Source organism: Giraffa tippelskirchi, chromosome X, assembly GCF_054371585.1.
Source record: "Giraffa tippelskirchi isolate mGirTip1 chromosome X, T2T-mGirTip1v1.2.pri, whole genome shotgun sequence".
Lineage (NCBI taxonomy): Eukaryota > Metazoa > Chordata > Mammalia > Artiodactyla > Giraffidae > Giraffa > Giraffa tippelskirchi.
This window is the reverse complement of record NC_137289.1, coordinates 10,173,353-10,184,553: the sequence shown is the minus strand read 5'-3', so window position 1 is coordinate 10,184,553 and position 11,201 is coordinate 10,173,353. Positions and strand designations below refer to the sequence as shown.

General features: G+C 36.5%; 1 long non-coding RNA gene across 1 annotated transcript; it reads right to left on the bottom strand.

The window, feature by feature from the left end:
- Window positions 1–592: 592 nt before the first annotated feature.
- On the bottom strand, window positions 593–1,327 carry LOC145535372 (uncharacterized). The gene is made up of 2 exons (XR_014075395.1): window positions 1,185–1,327; window positions 593–1,002 (listed from the first exon to the last, which is right to left on the bottom strand). It is a non-coding gene; the product is annotated as an uncharacterized LOC145535372 (long non-coding RNA).
- Between the last annotated feature and the right edge of the window lie 9,874 nt (window positions 1,328–11,201).

The window sequence follows — 11,201 nt, the reverse complement described above, 5'->3', positions numbered from 1 at the left end:
TTTGTCATTTGCATCAGGATTGGGCCACCACCACTGCCCTTCCCTTGGGAATACATTGCTCCCAAAAATTTCTTAGCAAAAAGGTTGCCTAATCAATATTTTGTTTGTTCCCTTCAAACATTTTAGTTCCTGGGAGTGCTAGTTGTGGGCTTAGTTGTATCAGCACTTTGTGCCTGCTGAGCACCTTTAGCTGACAGCATAGGTGAGTGATGCAACAAACCCCATTATGAGGTAGGTGGCCAGGAGGTGATTTCTGCCTGCCTTTCTCAGGGAGAGTTTCACATTCACCACCCCCATGTGAAACCCTCTTCCCATCTGGGTCTGGCAATATAGACCCTAATGTCATTCCACACCCCAAACAAAGGCAGTAACACCACACCACTATTCCTTGCCCTTGAAATCAAGTGTTAAGCAGGGTTATCCATCTTCAGTGCAGACTCCTGACCCAATCCAGACCTCTACTATCTGGCTAATTGGGGACCTGAGGGCCTCTACCCCAATCTCCCGGTACCCCATATCTCTCCCATCTCAGGTGCCCACCTCTTCTCTTCTTTCCCTCTCTTCCATCAGAAAATTCACACACACACAAATATCATCTTTTCACCATTTGATGTTTATTTTAATCACAGCCATCAGTTTACTATGTTAGTGTGAGAGTCAGTCTTTTCCTGGTTGGCCATTTCTAAGAAAGCAGACCTCTGGAGACACAATTTTAAACTGTCTGACCTTTTCTATTCAATTACTGGCTGCCCAGGTGGTACTTCTCCAGCGTCTCTTATTCTGAGGTGGCTGAGCTTATCTTCTCTTTTGATTCTGCCTCCTTCTTTGACTCTGCCTCATATTTGGGTACCTTTTTTTGCTTTGATTCAATTTCTTAACATTGGAAAAACAGTTTGGTTTTCTTATTTTCTTCACCTTCTTCAACTGAGTGGGATATGATCGGATTTTCTTTCTCAAGGTTCCTCGTAGAGGTCTTCTGACCCTCATGGTCACCTTTCGTGCCTGGAAAGACAAGAGAAGGGTATTAGTTTTGAGGAAAGAGTATAAAAACTGAGTTGGAAGGGAGATTTCATGAAAAAGGGATGTGGGCTGATGAGGGCTTTTGTGTCAGGCAAGGGCAGTGTAGAGGTCTTGGGCAGCAATGTCAGTGGAGTACATGGGGAGCTTAGTTGGAGTCATCTTACCTTCACACTACCTCTGTACCTTCAATGACAAAGGGTCTTCTTTATTCCTTTCATCCTTGAAGCAAACTGCATTGCAATTCTTCTTGCCTGCTGTGGCTTCCTGGTTCCCTGAGTCATGATGATACCAAAAAGTGGCCTAACTCAAAATCTCTGCCTCTGACCTCCCTATATACACTCTTTCATGACAATGAGAAGCCACACCCTTCAATTTGATTGGTCAGTTAGGCGCTACCCCAGCCAATAGTAGCTTGGGGGGCTTAGACATCACAATGTACCACTGTGCCCATAAACATGGGCTAGTGGATTCTGACGGAGGCCATGATATAACTTTCCCACTGCTGACACCTCTGTGTGTCTGATTCTGGGGAGCAGTGATTCAGCGGTACGGTGCTTCTCCTCATGACCTTCAAACTTCCTTTCAGTTCCCTTTATCCTTTGACTTATATGTGCCACTTCAACACTCCTGCCTCCTCCATCCCTCTATGAACATCTGACAAACCCTTTCTGTCCCACTGCAGCCCTTCAGAGTCCTCTAATCACTTCATCTCTAGACCACCCTCTGTCTGTTGGGGGTTCCTGAGGCTCTTAAGAAACTTAAGAGCAAGCACTTAAGGTGGAAAAAGGTAATTAAGAACAGGTTGGATGTTTCATCTACTGTGATGAGCTTTAGCAACCTCCAGACTTGGTGAATCCTCAGTCTGTTGCCCCAAGTTCAATACACAGTCTCCGTAAGATTACACATCAGAGCAAAGACAGTTTTAAATGTCTCCTCCACTAAATTTTTTGGGGACACTTCAACTCCCATATTGAGTAGGGAAACTCAACTTGCCCCATCTACCAGAAATGCATTCTTGATTTTTTTTTTTTTAAAGGACGGTGCTCAAAGGCAAGAGTCAGTTCACCACTGCACCACTGACTCCTGACTGAATCACTTCCCCAGGCACCCCTCCTTGACAGTTACCAGTAGGTAGGGCCCATTGGGGTGCTGACCAATAGCTGAGCAGGACAAATACCTGAAACCTAGATGTCCATCAGCAGACAAATGGATAAGAAAGCTGTGGGACATATACACAATGGCATATTACTCAGCCATTAAAAAGAATAAATCTGAATCAGTTCTAATGAGGTAGATGAAACTGAAGCCTATTACACAGAGTGAAGTAAGTCAGAAAGAAAAACACCAATACCGTATACTAACACATATATATGAAATTTAGAAAGATGGTAATGATAACCCTATATGCAAGACAGCAAAAGAGACACAGATGTATAGAACAGTCTTTTGGACTCTCTGGGAGAAGGCAAAGGTGGGATCATCTGAGAGAATAGCATTGAAACCTATAAATCTTCATATGTGGAACAGATCGCCAGTCAGTCCAGGTTTGATGCATGAGACAGGGTGCTCAGGGCTGGTGCACTGGGATGACCCAGAGGGATGCGATGGGGAGGGAGGTGGGAGGGGGGTACAGGATGGGAAATACATGTAAACCCATGGCTGATTCATGTGAATGTATGACAAAAACCACTACAATAATGTAAAGTAATTAGCCTCCAATTAAAATAAATAAATTAAAAAAAAAGTGAACACACACACACACGAAAGAAAGCACTACTTCTCCAATAACATAAATGGAAATAAAGATGATGCACTCTGGGGGAAAAAAAAAAAACAGAAGTCCTCATTTTGTACAATGAAAAATATAAAACATGTTGAAAGATACTACAGGACATCTAAATAAATGGAGAACATCTTACCAATTGGAAAAATCAAATTGTTATGATAGAAATACTCTCTAATTGATCTATTGATTCAATACAACCCTATTAAAAGACTAAACGTCTTTTTTTCACAGACACTGACAAGATCATTCTAAAATTCGCATGACAACACAAATTATCTATAGAACCAAAACAATATTTAAAAGAAAAATAACATTGGAAAACTTACACTGACCAATTTTAAAACTTGCTACATGGCTGCAGGTCTTCCCAGATGGTGCCAGTGGTGAAGAGTCTTCCTGCCAATGCAAGAGACACGGTTCGATCTCTAGGTCTGGAAGATCCCCTGGAGTAGAAAAGTGCAACCCACTCCAGTATTCTTACCTGGAAAATCCCATGGACAGAGGAGTCTGGCGGGCTACAGTCTATGAGGTCGCAAGAAGTCAGACATGACTGAGAAACTGAACATGCAAGCACAAGGCTACAAGACAGTGTTGTATTGGAAATAGGGTAGACATATAGATCAATGGAATAGAACTGCAAGTCCAGAAGTAAACATCTATGGTTACTTGACTTTTGACAAGGGTACCAAGACCATTCAACGGGGAAAGAATAATGTTTTCAGTAAGTTTTTTCTGAGATGTTTGAATATCCACATATAAGAGTATTAATGTGGATTCTTACGTAAAACAAACCCAAAAATTAATGCAAAATGGTCATAGATGTAAATTAAGTGCTTAAAACTATAAAACTATTAGAAAATACTAACAATGAAATGTTAAACCTTGAATTAGACAAAGTTTTCTTAGCTATGACACCAAAAGCACGAGATATATATATATATAAAAAACCTCTATATTTCGTTTCATCAAGATAAAAACACATTTGTGCTTCAAATGACTTCATTAATAAAGTGAAAACACAATTCACACAAGGGGAGAAAGTGTTTTTAAATGATGTATTCAATAAAGAACTTGTATCCGGAATACATTAGAAGACAACTATCCCATTAAAAACAAGCAAAAAATGTAAATAAAAATTTTAACAGAGTATAGGAACGGCCTAAAATACTTGAAGTGATGCTCAAAATTATTAGTCATTAGGGAAATGCAAATCAAAACCACAATGACATATAATTTTAGACCTAGCAAAATATGACATATACAAGTCAGATGATAAAAAGTGTTGCCACAGATGTAAAGAAAGTGAAACTCTCACATATTGCTTGATGGAATGAAAAATGATGCAGACAATTTGGAAAATGGTATAGCAATTTCTTAAAATGTTAGATGTTCATTTAGCATTAACCTGCCATATAATTTCACTCCTAGGTATTTACCTCAAAAAATGCAAACATGTGTCCAGGCAATGTGGTGAATGAATGAAGAAAATGTGATATAGCCATACACTAGAATATTATTTGGTAATAAACTGGAATGAAGTATCAATATATGCTGCCCATGGATTAAACTCAAACACATTATGTCAGATGAAAAGCAGACAGAAAGAAGGCCACATGTTGTGTCATTGCATTTATATGAAATGTACAAAAATGCCAAATATATAAAGTGGAAAAGAGTAGATTAGTAGCTGCGTTGGGCTGGGGATGGGAGCAGAAACTCATGGCAAACATACATGAGGCATCTTTTGAGGGTGATAGATATGTTCTAAAATTAGACTATAGTGATAGTTGCCCAGCTCTGTAAATGTATTAATCTTTAAATTATACACCATTAATATGGTGAATTTTATGGTATTTAAATTATATCTTAATTAAACTGTTTCTTCTACCAAATTATCTTACCGAAGGTCATCATTCTTTGCTGCATTTTCTTGCATTTACTAACTAACTGCATTACTATAATCAGCAAATTGCATGTACAATAGTACAGAGCAACTCAGACTATTATACAATTCAAGCTTTAGAGACTGGGTCTTCCTAACCACTTCTTAACCCATGTTATTTAGACTTGGCTTGTTCATCTCTATTCCAAAATTCTGATCTTCTCATGGTCAGTTCAGTGTCACATGGCAACTAATACACAGTGTTTACCTGTTCCTTGAACTGAGTTTCAAGTTTCTTGAACTTCAGTTTCATGTGAGACCTTGAGGCATAAAATGACAATTAATGGAATAGGGATGATTAAGCATAGCTAACACAAAGGATTAGCCTGGATAATCACATCCTGATATATAGATAATTGGCTTCTAAAGAGGATGTCAAGCGAACATAATTAAATGTGTATTTTGGCTTTGAAGCACATGTGATAATTTAATAGCTTGTTTTTATCTCTTTTCAATTTCCAAGAGGAACTGAATCATCAGAATTAATAATATCTGTATCCTAGAACTTTTACAAGGTTCAAGTGAGATTATCTATAAATACCCACCAAGCAGTCAGCCTGTCACGTAAGTAGTTTTTAAATGTTAAGAATCATCATTGCTGCTGCTAACTTTGTCCGAATTTAATATTAAATATAGTTAATATCTTTGGTTTACAGAAGAGAAAACTTACAGCTTCAATAAGGTAAGTGACTTTCTAAATTTCCATATTAAATGATTTGCCTGTAGAACCTCTTTTTTATCTCTTTACCTCTATTGACTGATTTTTTTCCTATCGACTGTTTTAAATAACAAAATAGCTCCCATTCTCTATCTCAAATGGAACTAGCTAAAGATATGTGATGAAAATTAGCAGTTGCCTTCCCTCCCACACCAACCTTCTGTGCCTCACACCTCTTCTAGTAAGAAATATTAACAATATGGTATATTTCCTGATTGTTCTCTTAATATATATATATATATATATATATATATATATGTATGTATGTATATATATGCCTGTATGTATTTAAATATACCCAGAAAAGAAAGATTTTTTTATTGTCTATTCTTTTGTAAATTCAGGATGACTATATATTACTTTCCAAAATTGGAAACTGATTATGTGATTAACTTTAGCAAAAATTCATAAATAAATTCTAAATAGTATTTCAAAAGTCAGCAGTGAAAACGTTTTTATATTTAACTATTTTATTTTATTTTTAGAAATGGACCTGAATATTCTAAGCTCCTTCAGTGATCATTTTTTTTCTCATATTTGATTTCTTTACTCACTCTGACAAGTCTGTAATGTGGAGTTAACAACTATACTACATTTTTATGTGTCTGTGAAGATTAAGCAAGGTAATCCACTTAAAAGCACAAAGTGTACTGCTTGTCAGTTATAGAAGAATTAAGCTGTTCCCTTTCATCTGTAACCACTTGCATTTTCTTTCTACAACGTCTTATTTAAGGGCAGCTATTTTCTCATTTTGAAATAGTAAATAATGTAGGACATAAAGTGTAATAATCTCCTATCACACCCTATATATTTCTCTAGTGCTTTTATAAGCAATACAAATTGTTTAGTGTATATCCCCCACACTTTTCTGTATGCTCGAAAGAAATCCTAATACACACACACACACACACACACACACACATACACAAACACTAAAGTATTTGAGAATTTTTTTAACAATGGGAAATTTTGTATAAATTGATTTTTTCATGTTTCATCACACTATAAAATCTAAGTATATCATAGATGTCTATCTAAGTCAGATTGCTTTATGAGTTAATATTAGAAACGTTTGAAAATTATAAAATTTAAATGTTAACCCATGTGAACTGAATCTGGGTATATGTTTTAAATGAAGGAATTATGTGTGGCTTTCTGATGGATATCGACTGTACTGCAGCTACCTCTCAGATAAATTGCAATGACTAATGACTGAGCCAGCAGCAAATTGTCTAAATTATTATGGCTTTATAGTAGAGTAGCTATTATTCAATTTCTTTTCCTATACGACTTATTTATTGCCTCTGTGTCATGTATTACAAATTTATTTTTGGAGATTACCATTACTTCACTTCATTAAATTTACAAAAATAAGTTAGGTTATCTTAGGACTTTTAATTCTAAAATAACTAAGTTAATTCAGGAAATATTAACAATTTAACAATATTGAGCCTTTTCTTTCCATATGTGTTTATCATTTTTTTAATTTTTATTTATTTTAGTTTATTTATCTATTTTTTTTTACTTAACAGTACTGTATTGGTTTTGCCATACATTGACAGGAATCCACCATAGGTGTACATGTGTTTCCCTTCCAGAACCCCCCTCCCACCTCCCTCTCCATGCCATCCCTCTGGGTCATCCCGGTGAACCAGCCCCGAGCACCCTGTATCATGCATCAAACCTGGACTGGCAATTCGTTTCACATATAATAATTTACATGCTTCAATGCCATTCTCCCATATCATCCCACGCTCGCCATCTCCCATAGAGTCAAAAAGACTGTTCTGTACATCTGTGTCTCTTTTGCTCTCTCACATACAGGGTTATATTTACCAATTTACTAAATTCCATACATATGCGTTAGTATACTGTATTGGTGTTTTTCTTTCTGGCTTACTTAACTCTGTATAATGGGCTCCAGTTTCATCCACCTCATTAGAACTGATTTGAATGTATTCTTTTTAATGGCTGAGTAATATTCCATTGTGGATATGTACCACAGCATCCTTATCCATTCATCTGCTGATGTCCATCTAGGTTGCTTCCATGCCCTGGCTATCATAAACAGTGCTGCGATGAACATTGGGGTAAACATGTCTCTTTCAGTCTGATTTCCTCAGTGTGTATGCCCAGCAGTGGGATTGCTGGGCCATATGGCAGTTCTATTTCCAGTTTTCTGAGGAATCTTCACACTGTACTCCATAGTGACTGTACTAGTTTGCATTCCCACCAACGGATAACAGTGTTCCCTTTTCTCCACACTCTCTCCAGCATTTATTGCTTGTAGACATTTGGATAGCAGCCATTCTGACTGGCGTAAAATGGTACCTCATTGTGGTTTTGATTTGCATTTCTCTGATAATGAGTGATTATTGAGCATAATTTCATATGTTTGTTAGCCATCTGTATGTCTTCTTTGGAGAAACGTCTGTTGAGTTCATTGGCCCACTTTTTGATTGGGTCGTTCATTTTTCTGGAATTGAGCTGCAGGAGTTGCTTGTATATTTTTGAGATTAATTCTTTGTCTGTCGCTTCAGTTGCTATTATTTTCTCCCATTCTGAAGGCTGTTTTTTCACCTTGCTTATAGTTTCCTTTGTTGTGTAGAAGCTTTTAATTTTATTAGGTTCCATTTGTTTATTTTTGCTTTTATTTCCAATATTCTGGGAGGTGGGTCATAGAGGATCCTGCTGTGGTTTATGCCGCAGAGTGTTTTGCCTATGCTTTCCTCTAGGAGTTTTATAGTTTCTGGTCTTACGTTAAGATCTTTAATCCATTTTGAGTTTATTTTTGTGTATGGTGTTAGAAAGTGCTCTAGTTTCATTCCTTTACAAGTGGTTGACCCGTTTTCCCTGCACCACATGTTAAAGAGATTGTCTTTTCTCCATTGTATATCCTTGCCTCCTTTGTTAAAGATAAGATGATGATAGGTGCCTGGATTTATCTCTGGGCTTTCTATTTTGTTCCATTGATCTGTATTTCTGTCTTTGTGCCAGTACAATACTGTCTTGATGACTGTGGCTTTGTAGTAGAGACTGAAATCAGGCAGATTGATTCCTCCAGTTCCATTCTTCTTTCTCAAGATTGCTTTGGCTATTCGAGGGTTTTTGTATTTCCATACAAATTGTGAAATGATTTGTTCTAGTTCTGTGAAAAATACCGTTGGTAGCTTGATAGGGATTGCATTGAATCTATAGATTGCTTTGGGTAGTATACTCATTTTCACTACATTGATTCTTCCGATTCATGAACACAGTATATTTCTATATCTATTTTGTGTCTCCTCTGATTTCTTTCACCAGTGTTTTATAGTTTTCTATATATAGGTCTTTTGTTTCTTTAGGTAGATATATACCTAAGTATTTTATTCTTTTCGTTCAGATGGTGGATGGAATTGTTTCGTTAATTTCCCTTTCTGTTTTCTCATTGTTTGTGTATAGGAATGAAATGGATTTCTGTGTGTTGATTTTATATCCTGCAACTTTACTATATTCATTGATTAGCTCTAGTAATTTTCTGGTGGAGTCTTTAGGGTTTTCTGTGTAGAGGATCATGGCATCTGCAAACAGTGAGCGTTTTACTTCTTCTTTTCCCATCTGGATTCTTTTTATTTCTTTTTCTGCTCTGACTGCTGTGGCCAAAACTTTCAAAACTATGTTGAATAGTAGTGGTGAGAGTGGGCACCCTTGTCTTGTTCCTGACTTTAGGGGAAATGCTTTCTCTTTTTCACCATTGAGGATAATGTTTGCTGTGGGTTTGTCATATATAGGTTTTATTATGTTGAGGTATGTTCCTTCTATTCCTGCTCTTTGGAGGGTTTTTATCATAAATGGGTGTTGAATTTTGTCAAAGGCTTTTTCTGCATCGATTGAGATAATCATATGGTTTTTATCTTTCAATTTGTTATTGTGGTGTATTACATTGATTTGCGGATATTGAAGAATCCTTGCATCCCTGGGATAAAGTCCACTTGGTCATGATATATGATCTTTTTGATATGTTGTTGGATTCTGTTTGCTAAGATTTTGTTAAGGATTTTTGCATCCACGTTCATCAGTGATATTGGCCTGTAGTTTTCTTTTTCGTGGCATCTTTGTCTGGTTTTGGTATTAGGGTGATGGTGGCCTCATAGAACGAGTTTGATGAGTTTGGAAGTTTACCTTCCTCTGCAAATTTCTGGAAGAGTTTGAGTAGGATTGGTGTTAGCTCTTCTCTAAATTTCTGGTAGAATTCAGCTTTGAAGCCACCTGGTCATGGGCTTTTGCTTGTTGAAAGATTTCTGATTACAGTTTCAATTTCCGTGCTTGTGATGAGTCTGTTAAGATTTTCTATTTCTTCCTGGTTCAGTTTTGGAAAGTTGTACTTTTCTAAGAATTTATCCATTTCTTCCAAGTTGTCCATTTTGTTGGCATATAGTTTCTGATAATAGTCTCTTATGATCCTTTGTATTTCTGTGTTTTCTGTTGTGATCTCTCCATTTTCATTTCTAATTTTGTTGATTTGATTCTTCTCCCTTTGTTCCTTGATGAGTCTGCCTAATGGTTTGTCAATTTTATTCATCTTCTCAAAGAACCAGCTTTTAGCTTTGTTGATTTTTTGTTATGGTCCCTTTTGTTTCTTTTGCATTTATTTCTGCCCTAATTTTTAAGATTTGTTTCCTTCTACTAACCCTGGGGTTCTTAATTTCTTCCTTTTCTAGTTGCTTTGGATGTAGAGTTAGGTTATTTATTTGACTTTTTTCTTGTTTCTTGAGGTAAGCCTGATTTTCTTTGAATCTTCCCCTTAGCACTGCTTTTACAGTGTCCCATAGGTTTTGGGTTGTTGTGTTTTCATTTCTATTCATTTGTATGTATATTTTGATTTCTTTTTTTATTTCTTCTGTGATTTGTTGGTTATTCAGCAGTGTGTTTTTTAGCCTCCATATATTGGAATTTTTAATAGTTTTTGTCCTGTTATTGACATCTAATCTTACTGCATTGTGGTCAGAAAAGATGCTTGGAATGATTTCAATTATTTTGAATTTCCCAAGGCTAGATTTATGGCCCAGGATGTGATCTATTCTGGAGAAGTTTTTGTATGCGCTTGAGAAAAAGGTGAAATTCATTGTTTTGGGGGGAAATATCCTATAGATATCAATTAGGTCTAACTGGGCCATTGTATCATTTATTTTATTTTATTTTTTTCATATTCATTAACTACCTTTATGTTTATTGAAAAATTTATACCTGTTTTTATTTTATTTTTTAATAAATTTATGTATTTTGGGGGTGCTGATTACTTTACAATATTGTAGTGGTTTTTGCCATATATTGACATGAATCAGCCATGGGTTTACATGTATTCCCCATCCTGAACCCCCCTCCCACCTCCCTCCCCATCCCATCCCTCTGGGTCATCCCATTGCCCCAGCCCTGAGCATTTGTCTCATGCATCCCACCTGGAATGGTGTTCTGTTTCACATATGATAATATACATGTTTCAATGCTATTCTCTCAGATCGTCCCACCCTCACCTTCTTCCTCAGAGTCCATAAGACTGTTCTATGCATCTATGCCATTGTATCATTTAAAGTTTGAGTTTCCTTGTTAATTTTCTGTTTAGTTGATCTATCCATAGGTGTGAGTGGGGTATTAAAGTCTCCCACTATTATTGTGTTACTGTTAATTTCCCCTTTCATACTTGTTATTATTTGCCTTACATATTGCGGTGTTCCTATATTGGGTGCATATATATT